General features: G+C 33.6%; 1 protein-coding gene across 1 annotated transcript in view; it reads right to left on the bottom strand.

Moving 5' to 3' along the window:
• The window catches only part of RSRC1 (arginine and serine rich coiled-coil 1), a 444,294-nt gene that overhangs the window by 252,380 nt on the left and 169,086 nt on the right, over positions 1 to 22,828 (bottom strand). The gene's annotated exons all lie outside the window — the stretch shown is intronic.

Genomic DNA, 22,828 nt, shown 5'->3' with positions numbered 1-22,828 from the left:
ATGTTCAAACATACAGATTCTATTCACCATCTAGAGTATACAATTGACATTTTACTATATTTATATTTGTTTTAGAAAATATCCATCCATCAATCGTTGCATTTATATATAAAGAATGGGCACATTAAGAATGTTTGTGAGAAAAAAGCTAAATAATTAAATTTTAATTTTTTTCTGCCACTAATTTTATTAACTTAATACCCACTACAAATCAGGACCTAAGACTCTTGTAAATTAAAAAGCAAAATATAACCAATGGAAACACAAACATCAAATATCATGATATATTTTAAGTATTTAATTTTTTACTTTTCACTTTTAAAAAGACAGCTGATGGGAGTTCCTGCTGTGGTACAGTGGGTTAAGAACATGACTGCAGTGGCTCGGGTCACGGTGTAAATTGAGGAGGTGTGGGTTCAATCCCTGGCCCAGCACAGTGGGTTAAAGGATCCAGTGTTGCCATAGCTGCAGCACAGGTTGAAACTGTGGCTCGGATTCAATCCCTGGTCCAGGAAGTTCCATATACCATGGGTGCAGCCATTAAAAAAACAAAACAAAACAAACTGCTGATGAAACTAGAAATACAAATAACTGCACAATAAGCAAAGACAATTTAAACACACATTTGGTGAAAAATGGCAGGTAGTTGGATATTTTTCCTGATTTCAGTCAATGCTAATTTATTAGTGACAAATGGACTTTTACTTTTCTTACTCTGATCTGATTTTAATTGTCATAAATGCCACTTCCTATTTTTTAACGTAAAATTATGCCTCTACCACACTGCAGAAAATAATTTTGAAACATCCAACAACAACACTGTACTTGTGATTTTAATCCCCTCTTTCTTTCTCTGAAGGGGTCCCAATTTTCTTTTTATTGTTTCCTTTTTTTTTTCCCCCAAAAATATACTTGACTGTTTCCTTTGTCTTGCTACACCATCTCCCAAATTCCCCTATCTTTTCCCTTTGGATTCGCTGATTAAAAACTATACTCATGGCTTTCAACCTTTGCTCTCACTGTACAGCTGTTTAGCATCCTGGGAATAAATTCCATTGTCTGCTGATGAGCACTCATCTTTAGCCTTTCTCTTCTCTGCTTTCGCTCTTGGCAATCTTAGCAATACTATATACTGAATGTTTAAAAATTTAAGGATTTCTGAAACTCATTCTCTGGATATAGTCCTAATGACAAATGATAGAAATAAACTGCAACAAGGTATCAGAGAATACAATAGCTACATAAATAATTTTTAATTTCATTACTATAAAATTAATATATTTATTGAAGCTGGAAGTCAGATGAATCTTTTAAGTTTTACAAGGTCATTCTCTGATAGCCATTTGTGTAATTTAAAATGTAAACAAAAACAATATATACAGTGAAACATCTGACAGTGTAATATGTGTGAATGCATGTGTATACACACTGTAATAAAATCTTCCTATTACTGACTCCCAGTTGTCAATCATTAATAATGGCTATTTGTTCTGTCCTTCTAAAGATAGTCTGTGTGTGCATGAAACACACGTTTCTCACATGCACACGTTTCTCTTCTTTTTTTTTTTTTAGCCCAAACAGAAACATGCTATATACACTGTTTTGTATCTTCACTTGGCAATCTATCTTAGAGTTTATATTGCATAAAACACATCTATTTTCATTTTCCCCCTTTGGCAACATTGTCACATAATGGTTATTATTAGAAAACAATGCTTCAGTGTAAAAGGACAAAAATGCTCTGATTCAAAGTACAAGTCCATAATTTAGTATCTGAAACTATTAAGGCTAGAAATGCTTCATCAGAATATTCTGGATTTTAAGAAAGGTAGTAAGGTGCATATACTGCATGTCATAAAACACCGACAGCAAGGCTTGAAGTAGCTTTTCATCATCAGACATATTAATAATTCTGAAAGAAATATATGAATGTCCACACAGTAAGATAAACAAAGACTATAAATGGACTCATTTCAGGGTAGGTTTTGCTGTCAACTGACTCTGACACATACCTAGGGAAAAATATCTGTTTTCTCAGCTATTTGCATTCTGGAATCAAGGATAAGAAAATATTCTGAAAGAAAGAAAGAAAGAAAGAGAGAGAGAGAGAAAGAAAGAAAGAGAGAGAGAGAAAGAAAGAAGGAAAGAAAGAAAGAAAGAAAGAAAGAGAGAGAGAGAAAGAGAGAGAAGGAAGGAAAGAAAGAATGAAAGAAAGGAGGGAGGGAGGAAAGAAAAGAAAGAAAAAGAAAGAAAGAAAGAAAGAAAGGGAGGGAAGAAGGAAAGAGGAAGAAAAGGTTGGCTAGGCTTTTGTTTTGTTATGTTTCCAAGTGATTCCTTAAACTAAGTGATTTTAGGAAATATGCATTTTTGAATGGCATGCTGAAAGAAAACTCAGCATCATCCTTGACACATGCCCTTTCCTTCACTACCAAATGCAAACAAATGTAATCAACTACAGGGTCTTGGCTATTAAACCCCCTTAATTATTATTTAGATTTAACCACTTCTTTCTATCCTCACAGCTACATCTTATTTTAGAGCATCATCTTTTCTCTCCCAGATTACTACAAAGCTTCTTAATGGGTCTCAATGACCCTACCTTGCCCCAGAATAAAGCAAGAACTTTCTAAAACGTAAGGTTGATTACATCAATTCTCTTCTTATAATCCACCACATCCCACTAGACTCCAGGTTACTCCTTCCCAGTTATCTTGTCAAAGCTATGTTGCATGGAAAGTGGCAGCAACAGCCATAAAAACTACTAATCTTGCCTCAGTCATCACTGAACCACTTGCTCTCTCTACCTGAAATGTTCCTTTTCTCCCAGCCTCCTCTCATCTTCCTCATCTATCTAAAACAGAAAAACATTCTTGAGGATTCAACCTAAATCATACCTTCACTGAGGAAACCTTCTCTTTTCTTCACAAATTAAGTGATGAACTCTTCTCATGTGTTCACGTCACAAAGTTCCCACACTTTATTATAAATACATATTTACTTTTCCATTGGCAGCACTAAAGTGAAAATCTTTGAGGACATGGATTTTTGCATCTTTTTAACTTTTATATCCCAGCTTCCAATACAGTGCCTGAATTAGAGTATGTATTCAACTAATAAAAGTCTGACATCTAACGGACGACAAACTTGAGCTAAGTCAGTGGCAACCACCTCAGGTCTCTCAGGGTCCAACCCAGGCCCATACCACTCAAAGAACAAAAGCAACTGCAACAATGAGTGGTTTGAAAGAGTAGTATTGAAAGTTGTGTGTATGTATGATGGGTGGTTGTTTTGCTTTGTTTTGTTCTGGATTGTCTTTGAAAGAGTAAGAGGACACAATGGAAAAGGTGGCTGACTGAGTCCAAAGTAGAAAATTAACATGGAGGAATAAAAGCGAAAGCCCAGACTTTCACCTCTCCCCTTAGATTAAAATTTTAGCCAAGGCAGCTGAATGTTGCAAGAAAATGAAAGAGAAATCCATAAGGAACGTTTTTAGACCCCTGAGGTATGTAGGCACAGGAACAGAAAAACAACAAATAAAGCCAGAGAAAACAGAATAAATTGAGCAAGAATATAAGCATAATAACAGATTCAAAGATAAAGGAAGATTTTTAGAAAATAAGAAAGTTATGAAAAAGAATCAAAATGAGATAATCAGTATTAGAAATACAATAGTTTGAAATAGAGAATGGTAGTTCTCTTGTGGCTCAGTGAGTTAAGATCTGGTGTTGTCACTGCTGTGGCTCTGGATACTTCTGTGATTGCAGAAACTCTCCCTAGCCCTGGAACTTCCACGAGCCATGGGTATGGCAATAATAATAATAATAATAATAATAGAATTCAGAGGATGAATTGAAAGGACAAAAGCAACAGAGAGCTCCCACTGTGGCTTAGCAGGTTACAAGCCTGACTAGCATCCATGAGGATGCTGGTTTGATCTCTAGCCTCTCTCAGTGGGTTAAAGATCCAGCGTTGTGGTGAGTCACCTGTGGTGTGGGTCACAGAACACAGCTAGGATCTGGATTTGCTGTTGATGTGGTGTAGACTGTCAGCTGCAGCTCTGATTCAACCCCTAGCCTGGGAACTTCCATATGCCACAGGTCCAGCCTTAAAAAGCAACAAAACAAAACAAAAAGGACAATAGCTAGAGACCGAGGATGGATCAGTGAGCATGAAACTGGGTAGAAGAACTCTTCCAGAAGGCAAAAGAAAGGGATTAAAAGACAGAACAAGAGACAAAATTAAGAACAGGAATAGAAGAGTGAACATCTATGTAATATGAACCCTAAAAGGAAAAAGTGAAGACAAAATTAAACAGAAGAAATATTTGAAGAAATAATGACAAAAATTTCCCAGATGGAAATATTCAAATCTTAGATTGAAGGATACACAGAACTTTGAACAGGATAAAGAAAAATCCACAGCAAATCATATTATAAGGATGATTAAAGACTATCACAGATTGAGAGAAAAAGTCTAAAAGTGTTAAGAAAAAGCATACTCTTCCGTAAAGGTAAAATAATACTGACATCAGATTTCTCAACACTAATGCTAGAAAATGGAGTTATTAATTACCAAAGAAACTTTTTTTAAAAGGATTGTGAACCTAGAATTTACATACAATTAATAAACTATTACTTAAATTAACAGAAAAAGAAATTTTCAGCATGCAAGGTCTCAGGAAATTCACCACACAAAAATATCATTCGAAAAAAAAATTTGAGGAATGTAATGGAAAAAGAAGAGAAATAATTTTGGGAAGAAGCAACAAAATAAAGGCTGGCATAGAATGTAGTAATTACTGTAATCTAAGTAATCAATGACGAAAAAGAAAACTAAAGAAGGGTCATCCATAACAATCTAGAATTAAAATGTCAAAGAAAATTCTTAAATTGGGTAAAAAGCAAATGCAGAAATGTGATTCATAATGATACATAAAACAAGAAGATTCAGAAAGGTTTCCAAAAGAGATAGTAAAATATTAACCAAGCAAACATGAACCAAAAGAAAGCCAGAGTGGTGCCTTTAATGACAAATATATTTAAGCCTTCCCCCCCAAAATAATTTTGATATGTATATATTTTAACATATATATATTTACATAATAGAAGGACATTGTAGTCTAGTAAAAGATATAATAGATCAAGCAATTTGCATTGATATCCAGCAGGTTTGCATATTCATAAAGCTTAATATATGTCACATATTGGGACACCAAAGCTTCAACAAGTTCTTCATGAAAATCAGTTTTGTTTGACTTTTGGCAGAAAGATAAGGAAGGGTGGCCATCTCAAAACAACACAGATACAAGCATGAGTATACAAATACTACATAAGACAGCATGACATAAAATCTTGGCTCTAGAAGCAAAACACCTCAACTCAAATTTAAGCCTAATTGCAAAACAGCTGAATGAGACTGGATAATAATACAACTTCTCTGAAGCTCAGATTGTTCACCTATAACAAGGTGAACATAAGGCTGCTGTGAAAAAATAAACAAGATAATGTATATGAAAGCATATTATAAATTGTAATGTGCTATAGAAATCTATTATTATAATAGATATTTCCGTACAGAAGTCTTAAAAGTGGTTCCAAACATCTTAATGATTTTTTTTTTAAATTGAGAAGCAAAATTCAAGATGTTGACAGAAGGATTCTGCAACAAATGGTATAAAGCCTGTCCTCTTTAGTGGTCTGTCTCTTGGGTTGTCCCTGTCATGACTTCATCAATATTTGTGCAACTCCTTTTGCCCTGTGCTGAAAGCAGACTTAATTCAATTATAGGTCTCAAAACTGATAAAATGGTCCTGAAGTGGAAAATGGGAAGAGATTATTGGCAAATGAATAAAGATTTGTATCGAACTAACACACAGGAGTACAGCAGGTCTTTTTTTAATCATTCCCTGTCTTAAATCTTCTGGGAAACATGAGTTTCCCTTTCCCTCATGCAGCACATCGATTTCTGAATTAGACTGCAATATTAAATAATTAATATACTTGCCATGATTGATGTTTTGCATTAGTTGAATATTAGGTTATCAATCAAAATCCACTTGGTTTAATGTAATAATATTGAAAAAGTGTCATGGGCTGTTCATCCAATTTGTAGTTGAGGCAGCACAGATAGTTATGTTGGCATAACACAAGGCTCTAAAGCAGGAAATGCAGTGGCTCAACATGTATGAGGCAGACATTTTGAAACTAACTGGGACAAGGCTGAGGTTGTCTTAAATAAACCTTGTGGCACCTGTCAGTGTCAATGTTAGGTCTCCTTCCATAAGAGAATGTCATGCATCAATCATACTATACAAGGCAAGAAAAAAATTAAAATAAAGATATTGATTTATCTTTGTGGCAGATTTCACTATTTTGTCAAAGGAAACATGCTCTAAATCCAAAAATCATTGCTATTATAAAGCTTATATCCCCTTAAGAAATTTCTAAACAAATAGATTAAGATTTTTAGATCTGGTCTTACTAGGAAGGGATCAACTTTAAAAAAATATAAGAACAAATTATACCAAAGTGATCATTCAGGTTTTATAATGCTCTAAGTTGATCAGGTCATGAAGCCGTAATTAACAATGATATTTATTTTAGGAAAACAGCATTCGTTTTGATGATGGCACTCTCCTCTACTCCCAATATTTTGTAACAAAACTGTCAAACTTTTAGCTTAGAAAAAATTGTAATTACCTGCTTCTCCTAGTAAAAGGAAAATTTTCTCATCATTTCCTATTAAGTCAATCTAAAATATATTGTGGATCTATTTATGAAAGTAATATTTTATAACAAATTAAATAAACAAAAAACATCCAAAAGAAATGTGACTTTTCTGAATGAGAAGGAGAAAAGTAACAAAATAAACATAAACCAAAAACCATTTCATAAGGCAAGCTAAAACTCCATTGAATATTTAGCTATAAAATAGAAACCATAATTCATGTAACTAAATGAAGCAGCATTAAAGTCTCATTTCACTGACCAAGAAACAAAAGATTAGCTATATTTATAATCAGTAACATATATGTATTAACACACATAAAATGTCCACACATATAAAAATCACGAAAAAGAGTAATGCTTAAAAAATAAAAATTTTTACAGATTTTTTCATGACCTAAGCATACTATTCACTTATAAAAGATTACTATGCTGCAATTTTCTACACCTATAGGAGACAAGATCACTGTTTATTTTGTATTCTCATAAAGCAGAAATCTGTATGAGCTGGGGTTTTTCATAGATGCAATCAAGGGTTTTAAAAATCCTAGGTTATAAGTTATAAAAATATCTGCATCTCCTATCTCAAACGATAAGTGATAAATTTTTACTTGTATAAGATCTTTTCTGTTATGTATCAAATGTTATTAATGAAAATTCTGATAATATATAAATCAAAGAAAAACTTTGGTTCAAATTCCGACTGTTCTACTTAATAACTTTGTCAGGATATACACCTTCTCTAATTTGCCACTCCTAAATTCAAGTCAAGGATTTAAAAAATATCAACATGTATACAGAAGTCAATAAATACTGGTTCAATATGACATTAAATAAAAGACTGAATGACTTTATTCTACTTTCTAAATCAAGAAATATCTTTTTTAACCACCTTAAAATCTGCTTAAACTGTAATACTTATAAATGAAAGTCAACCACTTTTCAAGTAAATACATATAAAGAGTTTGGCCCAATGGCTAGCGCATCCAATAAAAATACCATGTATATACTGATATACGTACACTCTTTGATCCTGATCTCTTTGAATGGAGGTAAAATTAAAAAGTGTGTTGAAAAAAGTAAAGAAAAATAATTTCTTAATTACTTTTTTTTTCACATTTTAACTCTAATAACAAAATACAGAACATCACACTAAGTTCCAAAAAGATTTTCCTGGTGAGTTCCCATCATGGCACAGCAGAAGTGAACCCAACTAGTATCCATGAGGATGTAGGTTCGATCCCTGGCCTCACTCAGTGGGTTAAGGATCTGACATTGCCTTGAGCTGTGGTGTAGGTCGTAGATGTGGCTTGGATCCTGTGCTGATGTGACTGTGCTGTAGGCAGTCAGCTGCAGCTCCAATTTGACCCCTAGCCTGGAAACTTCCATATGCCATGAGTGCGGCCCTAAAAAGAAAAAAAAAAAAAAATCTTCCTAGAATTCTCAATTCTAACTTAACAAGTTTAGTCAGAATTCTCAGCATTTTTTGGTTAATTTTAAAAATTATAGTTGATTTAGCATTTTTCTCCTTTGGAAAGTATCTTGTGAATCAGTGGCTCTAAATGTATATTCTTAGGTTTACACAGTTCAGAATGGTAGTTTTCAGATGTCTGTATTTTACACACAGTTATTGATCTAATTATTATTTGCAATAAATTCTGGTCCAGGTCTTATAAATTATTTGTACAAATATATATACTACAATTCCTGAATTTTATGTGCATTGTTCTCTTTTTAAGATTCTTTCATTAATTTTACAAGTTTAAATTAAACATATTAAACAGCTGAGGCCTTATGATACACACTGGGCTTATTCCAATGGGAAGTTGAATATTTCAGTTGGTATGTATCAATTAAGTTATTCACAGTCATTAAAGTAAACAGGTTCTAAAAGTCACAGAAAGGGGCTACAAGGGGAAGAAAAGAGATTGCAATATTTTTAAAGTTATGCTCTAGATAGCAGTATCAGATGAAGAAAAACTAAGAGAATTTATTACCAGTGTATCTAATCTAAAAGAAATGCTAAAGGAAGTGCTTCTGAACAAGGGAAATTATACCAAAAAGAGTCTTGGAACATCAAGAATGAAGGAAGAGCAACAGATATATTTATTGAGCACCCTCATAACTAGGCTACGTGATAAATTCTGAATGGATAATAACAACAAAATAAATAAACATCATCAGCAAAAAGTACAAATATTAAGATATGGTTAGTATGGCCTGGATGTTTAAACTGTATTGTCAAACCAAGACTGACATGTGAAATAGTTAATGTCCATGCCAGCGAAGGAAAATGCATGCAAACATGCTACCTATCTGCTATTTCCACATGCAGGACTAAGGTTCATAATCGATGACAATCCTCTTTCCCACTGAAGCCAGTTGCAGCTCAAGAATCTCAACACAGTGCTCGAATGACTGCCAGTTGTCTGCAATTAGCAGGAGATGCAACCCATTCATAACACCCCCCTTCAATCCCTGTTCTTGACCTAGTTCAAGATAAGTTTAAAAAAAGGAAAAATTGCCACATGTGTTAGAGTGGTTGGGAAATATTTCAAAGAGGAGGGGTAATTTCAGCTGGATCCTGAGAGATTGATTGCATTTGAGAAGAGTGGGTAAGTAGAAAAGAAGAGGCAGGAAAAGCAAGCTCAAAGGTCACAAATGACCTATTAGAGGTCAAGCAAGGAGAGTAGCCTGCACAGAGTAGATGTATTAAAAGGTCATACTTCTTTCAGTCTTTAATTATAAATTTTTATTATGTAAGTTTTCAGGGCTATCATGTATGATTGTGTATGCTGTTCATTATGTATGTTTTTGAGGGGTGGGGAGAGAAAAACCTAACAGGGCAGTAAAAGCTAAAAGCTATATGCCCTGGCCAAGAAGTGCATCCTGGGTGTGGTACTGCACCCAAGGGAAAAAGGGACGTCTTTTCCTAGTAGCCACAAAAGTGCCATGTGGACTAGTAGGCCTGAAAATAATAAATGCTTATTATAGAAAAATTCAAAATTACATCTGGTTCTAATGAAGAAGAAAATAAAAATCATCTGAAATCCCACAGACAAAGATAACATGTTTTAGTTTTTTCCTCCATTCTTATGTACACAAACACACTATTTTCTCACAAATATGGTATCACAGTTGATTTCACTTATGTACACAGCTTCCAATTTTCACTAATTATATATTATAAACAGCTTCTCAGGTATCAATAAATATATAAACATATAAGTGGTGCTGGGAAAATTGGACCACTACATGCAAAAGAATGAAATTACAACATTATCTAACATAATAAACAATAATAAATTCAAAATGAATTAAAGATCTAGATTCTATATACTGCAAAACCAGTTACTATATAACTTGTAGAGGAAAACATAAATGAACATTTCTTGACATAAATCACAGCAATATCTTCTTTCCATATCCTAGAGTAATAGAAATTAAAACAAAAACAAAAATAAAAAGAGATCTAATTAAAAGCTTTTTTGTACAGCAAAGGAAACCATGAACAAAACAAAAAACTTACAGAATGGGAGAAAATATTTGCAAATGATGTGACCAACAAGGGATTAATCTCCATAATATACAAACATCTCCTACAGCTCAATATCAAAAAAAGAAACAACACAATCAAAGAATGGGCAGAAGATCTAAATAGACATTTTTCCAAAGAAGGCAGACAGATGGCCAAAAGGCACATGAAAAGATACTCAATATCGCTAATTATTAGAGAAATGTAAATCAAAACAACAATTAGCTATCGCCTCACCCTGGTCAGAATGGTCACCATCAAAAATTCTATAAAATAATAAATGCTGGAGTTCCCATCGTGGCGCAGTGGTTAACGAATCCGACTAGGAACCATGAGGTTGCGGGTTCGGTCCCTGCCCTTGCTCAGTGGGTTGCCATGAGCTGTGGTGTAGGTTGCAGATGCGGCTCGGATCCCGCGTTGCTGTGGCTCTGGCGTAGGCCGGTGGCTACAGCTCCAATTCAACCCCTAGCCTGGGAACCTCCATATGCTGCAGAGCGGCCCAAGAAATAGCAAAAATACAATAAATAAATAAATAAATAAATAAAACAGTAAGTGCTGGAATTGGTGGGAATATAAATTGGTACAGCCACTATGGAGAATAGTATGGAAGTTCCTTAAGAAACTATCAGGTGATTCTGCAATCCCACTGCCGGGCATGTATCTGGAGAAAACCAAAATTCAAAAAGATATATGCATCCCAATGTTCACTGCAGCACTACTTAAAATAGCCAAGGCATGTAAGCAAGCTGTCCATCAACAGATGAATGGATAAAGAGGAGTGGTATACATGTACAATGGAATATTACTCAACCAGATAAAAGAATGAAATAATGCCATTTGCAGCAACATAGATGGACCTACAGGTTATCATACTAAGTAAGCCAAAGTCAAATATCATATGATATTGCTTATATGTGGAATCTAAAAAAAGATACAAATGAATTTATACACAAAACAGAAACAGACCCATTGACATAGAAAACAAACTGATGGTTACCAAAGGGAAAGGGAAAGGGAGGGATAAATTATGAGTCTGGGATTAACATACATGTGCTACTATCATATAAACTAGATAACCAACAAGGACCTACTGTATACAGCACAAGGAATGATACTCAATATTTTGTAATAAACTATAAGGGAACAGAATCTGAAAAAGAATATACATATATCTAAAAAAACAAATAACTTTGCCGTACACCTGAAACTAACATAATACTGTAGATTAATTATACTTCAAGAAAATTAAACAAATAATTTTTACTGTTTATATATTATTCTGTTCATAGGTATACAATAGATTAAAATATCCATTATTGTTGGACATTTGAGTTGTTTCTGATTTCTACTTCTAAATAAAACTAGAATGTAAAAAAAGGATAATTATTAGATTTAAAAATTATTTATGAATTTTTCTATGTTTATTTCACTTGGAAGACTGGGGTATATAATTTTTAAAGGGGAAAATAAAATATATATTTCATCTCTAGTGCTTAAACCCAAATAATTTAATTTACATATTTATTATATTTACATAAATATAAATTTGTACTCAACTATAATGAATCATTATCATTTAGAATATTTAAGTACAATTAAATATAAGTCTCTACTTTCAAAGAAGTCCATTTTCATAAGACAATGTTCCAACAGCTTCCTAAAGGCAGTACCTCCCTATAGGTAAAACAGTCAACAATTCCAAATAGAAGATAATAAATACATATAAGTCTTCTATTAAAGTCTTCGGCTGTTAAAATTGAGAGAAAATGCAACATACGTATATTTTTCCCAAGAAAAAGAAACTTTCAATACTCAGAAATTTATTATTCAATTATTAAAGCCTCTTGATGCTTTTCCCCTTCCTTCTGATGTTCTCCTTTGTAACAACACTGATAATTTAAAAAAAGATAAAAGTGTGATTTTAATCTGGTGAGTGCCTAATAGTGTTATGAAATAAAACTACTGTACTAAAATTCTTTCTTTTCTTAGTGAATCAAAATAAACTCCTCAGCCTACAATTAAAGATTCCTCTCAAATCAAACTATTTGAGGAGTTCCCGTCATGACGCAGTGGTTAACGAATCCGACTAGTACCCATGAGATGCGGGTTTGGGTTCGATCTCTGACCATGCTCAGTGGGTTAAGGATCCGGCGTTGCCGTGAGCTGTGGTGTAGGTTGCAGACACAGCTTGGATCCCACGTTGCTGTGGCTCTGGCATAGGCCAGCAGCTATGGCTCCGATTCGACCCCTAACCTGGTAACCTCCATATGCCGCAAAAAGACAAAAAAATGGCAAAAAGACAAAAAAAAAAAAAAATCAAACTATTTGACACTTCCTAAAGACCTTTTTGCACTCCTCAGATCTTAATTCTTTGGTTGTATTATCTACGTGAACTGAGTTTCTTAAAGATTTCACCTCTAAAGAAATATTGAACAGTATATGTCAAGCACTGTATTAAATGATTTACAATAATTATCTCAATTAATCCATATAAACTTTAGTATAAAATGAGATGATTATTATCCCTACTTTGAGATAACTGAGGCTTATATAATATTAATTTATATATATTATTATATATATTATATACCAAATCTTAATCCATTTATCTGTCAGTAGACATTTACGTTGTTTCCAGGTCTTGTCTACCGTGAACAGCACTGCAATGAACATAAGGGTGCATCTTTTTGAATTAATGTTTTGTCCAGATATATGTCTAGGAATGGGATTGCTGGATCATATGGTAGTCCTATATTTAGTTTTCTGAGATATCTCCATACTGTTTTCCACAGTAGTTGTACTAATTTACATTCCCAGCAACAGTGAAGGAGGGCACCCTTTTCTCCCACACCCTCTTAAGCATTTAATGGAAGACTTACTAATGATGGCTATCTGACCAGTGTGAGGTGGTACCTAATTGTAGTTTTGATTTGCATTTCTCTAGTAATTAGTGATGTTGAGCATTTTTTCATGTGCCTGTTGGCCATCCATATGTCTCCTTTGGTGAAATGTCTATTTAGGTCTTCTGCCCATTTTTCAATTGGGTTGTTGGTTTTTCTGTTGTTGAGTGGTATTAGTTGTTTAAAAAATCTCAAATAAATAAGCTAATCTTACACCTAAAGCAACAGGAGAAGGAAGAAGAGACAAAGCCCAAAATTAGTAGGAGGAAAGAAATCATAAAGATCAGAGCAGAAATAAGTGAAAGAGAGAAAGAAAACAATAGAAAAGATCAATGAAGCCAAAAGTTGGTTCTTAGAAAAGATCAACAAAATTGATAAATCTTTGGCTAGACTCCTCAAGAAAAAAAGGGAGAGGGCTCTAATCAATGAAATTAGAAACGAAGCAAGAGAAATTACAACTGATTCCACAGAAATACAAAGGTCATAAGAAACTACTATAAACAACTGTACGCCAATAAAATGGATAATCCAGAAGAAATGGACAGTCTTATGAAGGTACAACCTATCAAGACTGAACCAGGAAGGAACTTAAAATATGGATAGACCAATCAAAGTACTGAAATTGAAAATGTGTGTAAAAAACTATCAAAAAACAAAGTGCAGAACCTGATGGCTACACAGTGAATTTTATAGAACATTCAGAGAAGAGTTAACAAATATTCTTCTGAAACTCTTCCAAAAAATAGCAGAGGAAGAAACACTCCCAAGCTCATTCTATGGCCTTAGAAAACTATACACAGAACTACCATATGACACAGCAATCCCACTCTTGGGCGTATATTCAGACAAAACTTTCCTTAAAGAAGAAACATGCACCCACATGTTCACTGCAGCACTATTCATAATAACCAGGACATGGAACCAACCTAAATGTGCATCAACAGATGAATGGATTAAGATGTGATGTACACATACACACACACACACACACACACACACACACACACACACACACACACAATGAAATACTCCTCAGCCATAAAAAAGAACAAAATAATGCCATTTGCAGCAACATGGATGGAACTAGAGACTCTCATACTAAGTGAAGTAAGTCAGAAAGAGAAAGACAAATACCATACAATATCACTTATATCTGGAATCTAATATATGGCACAAATGAACCTTTCCACAGAAAAGGAAATTATGAACATGTAGAACAGACTTGTGGCTGCCAAGAGGGAGGGGGAGGGAGTGGGAAGGAGTGGGAATTTGGGGTTAATAGATGCAAACTATGGCATTTGGAATGGATAAGCAATAGGATCCTGCTGTATAGCACTGGGAATTGTCTGGTCACTTGTGATGGGGCATGATAATGTGAGAAAAAAGAATGTATACATGTATGTGTGACTGGGTCACCTCACTGTGTGGTAGAAAAGGTTAGCGCTCCTCAAGGCTTGGTCCTAGGCCCTCATCTGGTGCTATGCTTTCTTCCCAATCCATCTTGTCCTCATGCACAGCACTGATAGCAACCCATAGGGATATAACAACAGCAATAAAAAATTCATAGTCTTCAGAAGCTCCAGATCCATTTAGTCAGTTATCTATTTGACATGTCTATTTGGATATCTCAAAAATCAAAAACAAAAATATATACTCAATGGGCCCAAAAGTGAACTCTTATTCAAGTTCCTCCTCTAAATTTAATTCTTTTCAGTTATTTATTTCAAAAAGAATTCATATCATTTATCCTGTTGCTCAAGCCAAAAACCTAGGAATCAACCTCTTTATTTTTTCTCTCTCCCTACATAGATAAATCACCCCTAATTCCTACTGATTTCACCTCTTGAGTAACCACAGAAACTATTTATCTCTACTTATCAACTGCCACCATCCTAGTCTAACCACCATCATATCTCTGACTAGTCTATCTTAATTTTCTTCCTTACTTCCACTATTGTTTCCCTCCCATATATCGACCCAAAAAGAGATAGACTAATCATGTAAAAATGGATCACATTATTTTCCTGCTCAAAACTCTTTAATGCCTTTTCATTGAAGCCATCATGATGGCCCTCCTGCCTACGTTGTTTAGTCACTCAACTATTACTGATCACTACCTTTGAACCAAATTCTGTGCTAGCTATCAGGGATACTATGAACAAAGCAGACTGCAAAGGTTACAAGGAACTCACAGACAGGTATGAAACACACACAAGTTACACACAAACATCTAAATTAGTAACTGTGACATGCATGACATTAAAAGTACCTAGGAGATAGAATAATAGGAATGCAATATCTAGTTTAGAAGGTCAGGAATTCATTTTCATTCATTGTTATGCTCACGCACTATACCCTTCTTCTTCTTTTTCTCATACATTTTAAGCTACCCAAAATCTGAATACTATTCCAATTTAGGGTGAGCTCTGAATCCAAAGTAATCCAAATATAGGAAGACAGGAATTATTCTATAAACTCTGAATAAAGAGTAAATTAAAGACAAGAAAACGAAGATTATTCTAGGTGACAGTACTAATGGAATTACGAGTCCAGTGGCAGCAATACCAGTAGTGATGGTGGTGCCAGTGCCTGTATATTAAGTACACTGATATCATGATATGGCTGTCTTCACTCCTGATCATTTTCATAACCTGGTTTTCCAGAGTGCCACGGAGTACATAAGCTACCCAACAGTCCTACATAATCTATTTTTGTTTGTTTACTTTCAGTCTTTTCCAATAGCATCTAAGCTCTGTAAGGACGATTTCCTTGTACACAGGAGTGAACGGAATATGGTTAAGTCCTAGAAACTTGAAATAGGCTTGGGTGTAAGAAAGATCTTTGTTTTCTCTAGTCCATGTAAAGTGGAAGTAAAAAAGAAGAGTCTTCTAGGAATTACTTCTCACCATAAATGGTTTTATATTCACCTGCATAAAATAAAAAAATATTAAATTCATGGGCACTTTCCACCACTTATTTATTAGTGATATTTCTGGGGCAACAGAGAATTTAAACTGCCAACGCTTGAGCTGCAAGTCCAAATCAGGTGTCAGCAAACTATGGCCCAAATACAGCCTGCCATCTGTATTTGTACAGTGCAGAAGTCTGAATAATTTCTACATTCTTTGTTGGAAAAAATAAAAATAATATTTTTTTATAAGTGAAAATTATTGAAGTTCAAATTTTAGTGTCAGGATTTAAAGTTTTGTTGGAACGCAACCACACTCATTCCTGTATCTATTTCTATGGTGGCTTTGGTGCTATGACAACAGTTGAGTTGTGACAGAGATTATATGTGGCACTCTCACAGGTTTGCGCTGCTGATCAGAGCACAAAAATCCAGTGATGCAGTATAACTTAACAAGGTTTAAGAGCTTCATAAATTGCTATAATGTGACATTTAATTTTTGTTTTAATACCAGTGTATACCAATCATGTCAAAAAAAGAAAAGAAGAAAGGGGGTACTTCAGATGACATCCTTGTAAGGAACAGTGAAGCATAGAATGTTTTATCAAATTAAATGGCAATGCATTGTGTTTATTATATAGTGACACTACAGCTGTGCTGAATGAATACAATATAGGTTGACATTACAAAACTAAGCTGTCTTCCCAATATTTCCAACACACAGGAAAGCAACAGTCAGAAAAAGTAGATCATTTAAAATGGTGTATCTCATTGCAGCAGTTTCTTCACAAAAATAAAAAATACAAATGAGTTTCTGAGGGGTGTATTTGTTAGCCGATTGGTGAAAGCCATTTAACAATGATGAATTGATTAAACCGTATTTGACTGAAGCTGCCAAAGAAATGTGTCTGGAGAAAGTAAACTTGTTTAAAACTATTAGGCTTTCAGCAAGAACAGTTGCTTGAAAGTAGAGGACATAGAGAGTACCATCAATAGTCAGAGACAAGGCAAATAATTTTAGGTGGTTTTTTTTTGGCGCTAGATGAATCCACAGATGTTAGTGATACTGCTTAGTGCTGTTTATTTGAGGAGTTAGTATTGAATTTGAAGTGACTGAAGAATCACAGCCTCTGTGAATAGTCTACACAGAACATGAGAATACTTTCATGAAAATTGAGGAACTAATTTGGTACAACCTAATATGGAATCTGCTGAAGATATGTTAACATATGATGGTGGTTAAAAATATGTACAGAACCAAATGAGACTTAGTTGGAAAAATTTACAAAGCTTGTAAAAATGTAAGCCTATGTGAAAATTTAAAGCCTATGGTTATTTGCTGTATTATTTATGAGTAAATACTTTGTGAAAACATTTGAATGTATCATGTGCTATTGAAATAGTAGTGTCAAGACCAGTGAACCTCATTTATCATTTACTCTTGTGTATTTGTCCACTGTCAGATTTGTGAATTTCTGATTGAAATAAAAGCTGAATATCCCGACTGCTCTAATACACAGCATTTGGATGTCTTAACAGTGGTAAAGTTTTACTGTGATTTTTCATGGGAAGGCTCAAGAATGAAATTTTTCTAAATGAAAATAACTGCCCTCAACTATTTTTATTGAACACTGAATGGCTTTGGAAATTAACTTCAGGTCTAGACTTAATAATGTTTCCTAAACTGAAAAGTTGCTAACTTGGAGTCTCCATTGTGGGTAAAGGACCTGATGTAGTCTTGAGAGGATGTGAATTCAATCCTTGGCCTCACTCAGTGGGTTAAGGATCTGGCATTACTGCAAGCTATGGCATAGGTCACAGATGCAGTTTGGGTCCAGCGTTGCTGTGGCTATGGCATAGGCCTGCAGCTGCAACTCTGATTCGAACCCTAGCCTAGGAACTACCATGCTGAAAGTGCGGCTGTAAAAAGAAAAACAGAAAATAGGAAAAGTTGTTAGCTTAATCATCTCCCATCTGCTTTTATTCTTACCTTACATATCAAAAAGACCGCTCTTAATTTTACATAATAAAAAAAACTGGCTGGAAAAAAAAACAAAGAAAATTATTTTCAAAAAATAAAATAAAAGCAAAAAAAAAAAAAAAAACTGTTAAGACCACACTAAAACATACTAACTTGGTCTACCATGACAAGAATTCAACTCTATAAAATGAGAGTCTGTGAACAGAGGAGTAACATGAAAAAAGATAAATGTTAATTACTCCATCGAAAAACTAACCTTAGCATAATCAGAAAGAAGCATTCTAGTACACTGGAGAAAAATGGCTTTTTCTTCATTAATTAAAGATAATTTAGCATAACATTGAATAATCAGTTTTACAGCCACTGAATTTTTATAAAGCAAGACTATATGAGATTACAAAAACATCCTCAGCAATGCTGCTATCCTGCAAATTCATAATTATAAACATTAAGAGAGTCTTTAAATCTCATGCATTATAGGGATATTAATTGTCTATTGCAGAGCAAATAAATACAAGTCTTAAAAGATGTAAACAATACTATAAAATAGCTTAAGGATTCAAATTGGTCAACACTGAAAAAGTATTCTGAATGTTTCAAATTTTAAATTACTTTATAGGTTCACAACTATGCTAATGTTAAAAATTTAACATATAAATCTTTACCACATTATCATTGCCACATCAGCAACAATACCCTTTCCACAAGGTGATATCAAAGTAAGATGACAAACCATATAATCCTTTCTGCCTGGGAAAGTTCTGGTTTATTTCTCACATTCTAGCAGAACTATTAACATCATCTCCTTTCATTTTTAAAGCATCAAAGTCAGGACAATATATTAAATGGTCACCCTTTATGTAAAGAAATGTCAAATTTAAAACATAACATAAAAGCACAATACACCAGGCAAACTCAAATACCATGTGGCATGAACAAACTCATGAACAAACTCAAATACCATGTAAAAGAAACAGTGAGAGACAGAGAAGGTTGGGGGGAGGAGAGAATGGAATTGAGGATAAAACAACAAAAAGATGAAATATTAAGAAATGGCCCTGCTTTTTTCTCAGCTGGAAACCCCTTTAACACCATCATCTTTTAATTCAAAGACAGGTGTTGGGTAACACTTGTTTAGTTTGGTGATGCTTACCAGTACAATTAATCTTATCTTTAAAAAACTGGTATTTTTTTATAAAGGTTCTCAACAGATCATATCAATATATGTTATAAATGCCTGGAGTTCCCATTTTATGAAACAGGCCTCAGAGCCAATGTTCATGTTGCAAAGCCAATAGTGTAAAATGGGGAACAATTTAATCTTAAATTCCATATTTTATTAAGAGCTGTACACCGGAACAACATATAACTGTTATCAAAGTAAAATGAAAATACTTAGAGAACTTAAAATTTTGAATCCTTAAGTAGTAATTTAAAGATATTTAACTTAAAACTCCACAAGAATATGAGTGTGTGTGTGTGTGTGTGTGTGTGTGTGTGTGTGTGTGTGAAGACCTTTTTGGATGGAAAATGCATTATTACTTAGATTGGGAGGGGTTACATTAACAAGTGCTACATTTATATTAAATGGAATGAACATACATGTTTTAAGTATATTAACCCTCCAATAATAAAAACTATTTGGACAAGAAAAATAAGTTTCCCAGTTAATAAATTATATATTAAAAATGCACTAAAATTGCCATATTTATTTAAGATGATTAAAAAATGTAAACAGAAGCATTATACCTTTGTGGATAAAAAAATAAAATACATTGATTTCTTATCAATAGAAGAAGATTAAAAGAATGATCAAAGTACTTTTTTTAACTCTGTTTTCAAAAGCTAGTATTCATGATTATGAATGTTTTTATTCTTAGAATGGGTGCACTAAAGTATTTATGGGGAACAATGTTTTTAATATACTCTCCTTTGGTTAAGAAAAATATATATTTATAAATATATCTGTAGAGAAAGGAGGAAAGCAGAAGGAGGGAGAGAGGGCTGATAAAACAAATGAGAGTAAATGGTAAAGAACCAGTAAATTTGGGTAAAGGGTACATGAGAGTTTCTTGTACTATTCTTGCAACTTCTCTACACATTGAAATTACATCAAAATAGTTTCCAAGAAAAAAAAGCTAATTCTATTAAATTTAGCCAAAAGTTTCCATTTTTACTAAACACAATATTCTGCTTCCAAGTAATTTTCTACTCCTTAAAAGCCAATAAATGCTTCTCTTTCACCCAATTACTACCATACTTAATCAAATTTAATTCTGATAAAAACAATAGTAGTCAAATCTTTGAAAAATATAAGATTAAAAACTTCTATACAAAGAATAAACTCCAAGAGAAAAGATGCAAATAAAATGATGATCATAATCTTTTGTTTTTTATTTGCAAGTATAAAACTGAAGAAAAACAAAAGCTGGGAACATGGCATCTGTCATATCAGAATATAAAAAGATGATCCTGGCACAAAATGAAAAAGCTCTAATTCATTTGCAAATCAAGCCTGCCGGTTCCATTTCAAGCTGGCGGTAACTGTCAAGAGTTAACAAGATAATCACTTTCAATCCTGCCTTCAATGGTACATTACACTGTTATTCCATTCAATAAGGCCGTTCTTTGGGGCACTAGATGAATGGTTTTCATTTCTAACTCACACAAAAAGTTGTGCGGGGGAAAAATCCACGGGGCTTAAGAAAGAAATCCCTTTATGGGCATTTATCTGCCGGTACTTGCTTTTAGGCAAAATGAGATATTTTGAAACATCAGTGTCCATTCACTTCCTCTATTCCTTTAGGCCCTTAATCCCTTAAAAAAAAAAAAAAAAAAAAAAAAACTAAAAAACAAAACTGGCATATGAGAAAAGTGCAAAACCAGTTTCATTTTCTAAATTATCAATGCACACTAAACAAAAATGCCCTAGCAAAATGATTCTAGGCAAATATAATGCTATTCTACACAAAAGATTAACACTAACCAATCTTCTCCCTATCTCATGGTACCTCATATGACTTTCCTGGATTACTCACCTAGATTCTGGCTAAAATGCAGGTGCTTAAAATTTCACATTTCCTCCTATTTTACTTATTGTGATATGAATTCTTAAGAAGGATAATTTTTTTTCAAAAAGAAAGAAAACCTTTCCAGATCATTCCTAATTCAACGAAAATGAGTTTTAGCTAAATGTATCCTTATAATGTATTTATTAAAAGGCATTATAATTTTCTTTACTATTTCATGGTTTAATTTATTTACTAACAAATATAGTAAATGTACCTGTAAAATGTTATTGCAAAAATACAGAAACTGCATGAAAATATATTTTGCTTTCAATTAAAGAAAATTACAAAGCACAACGACTTAAGTGTACCTACTACTAATAGACAATTAGGAGAATAAAAGGACATTATAATCTCTTTCCTGGTTGCTTAGGCTACCTTATCCCTATCAATTTCATCTAATGTCAAAGTATAAATTTATAAGAGCCATCTGCATATGAATTACAACTTATTATTCAGGTCTATTAAGCAATAACAACAATTAACTTTTCCCTACCTACCCTCTCAACTCAGGAAATAGTATTGTTACATACTTCTACGTAAACATGATTCGGCCAAGACTTTTAATCCTTTTATCCCTAAATAGCAAGGGTAAATGAATTATTAAAACTCATATTTATAAATGTTTAAGTCCTAAAATCATTACTTTAAAAAAATTTCACTTATATTGTATCCAAAGGGCTTTAAGAACTTAGGACATTTGTGTTTATGATTACAAAGACTACACACTGAAATTTTAAAATTCAGATGACTTCATGAATTCATACAACACATGAGGTTAACCCTTTTATACCAAGGGAGAAGTCTTCTAACTAAGCATCTTTCTGTAGCAGTACAAGTTCATCAGTTCTTCGAAGTTCTGGTTTGACCGGTTATTTTACCTAAAAAGGGGAAAACAATCCCTATCCTTAAAATAAATTTTAAAAAATAAGGCAAACAATTTACAGGAAAGTAATTCGGAAAGTTTTACATTATTAGAGACTTGGTCATTAATATTTAAATTTTAAAATAGTATCTAAACTAAAATTTTTGTTATGAAAAAATTATCATGAATCATGTACATTTTATAAAGTCCTGAGTAAAATATAAGCTATATAAGGAAACTAGTAAAGGAGCTCCTGCTGTGGTGCAATAGGATCAGAAGTGGCTTGGGACGCTGGGACAAGGGTTCAATCCCCCACCTGGCACAGTGGATCCAGCATTGCTGCAGCTTAGTTCCAGTCTGTGGCTCGGATCTGATCCCTGGCCCAGGAGCTCCATATGCTTCAGGGAGGCGGAAAAAAAAAGAAAACCAATACTAATTTAAACCATAAATGGCTTGTGTTGAATACACTATATAAAGAAAAGGTTTACATATTATAAAATGACTATAATATTGAGCAAATGTTATTATTCCCAATTTTAAAAACTTAGTAACAGACATGTTTAACACACCAAGTCAATAGTGAGTACTGAGGTATGCTTAATAAATTTTTATGTATGAAACGCATGATTACAATGTATAATTCAAAAGCAATTGGTGACAGCACTAGAAATTCCTAAAGAACTCTGCAAATATGAGGCTATCTGCAGAGCTCAACTCTTCTTAGAGCCCTTCCCATTATGAGTCAGACCCTATACAGAATGAGGATACTAAGCTCACCCTATCACTGGGATACCCTATCCTTTTGTTGGGTTCTAAGATCACAGTTAACTCAGGTGGTATTAATGT

This window comes from Sus scrofa, chromosome 13, assembly GCF_000003025.6.
Source record: "Sus scrofa isolate TJ Tabasco breed Duroc chromosome 13, Sscrofa11.1, whole genome shotgun sequence".
Classification (NCBI taxonomy): domain Eukaryota; kingdom Metazoa; phylum Chordata; class Mammalia; order Artiodactyla; family Suidae; genus Sus; species Sus scrofa.
This window is presented reverse-complemented; position numbering and strand designations above follow the sequence as displayed.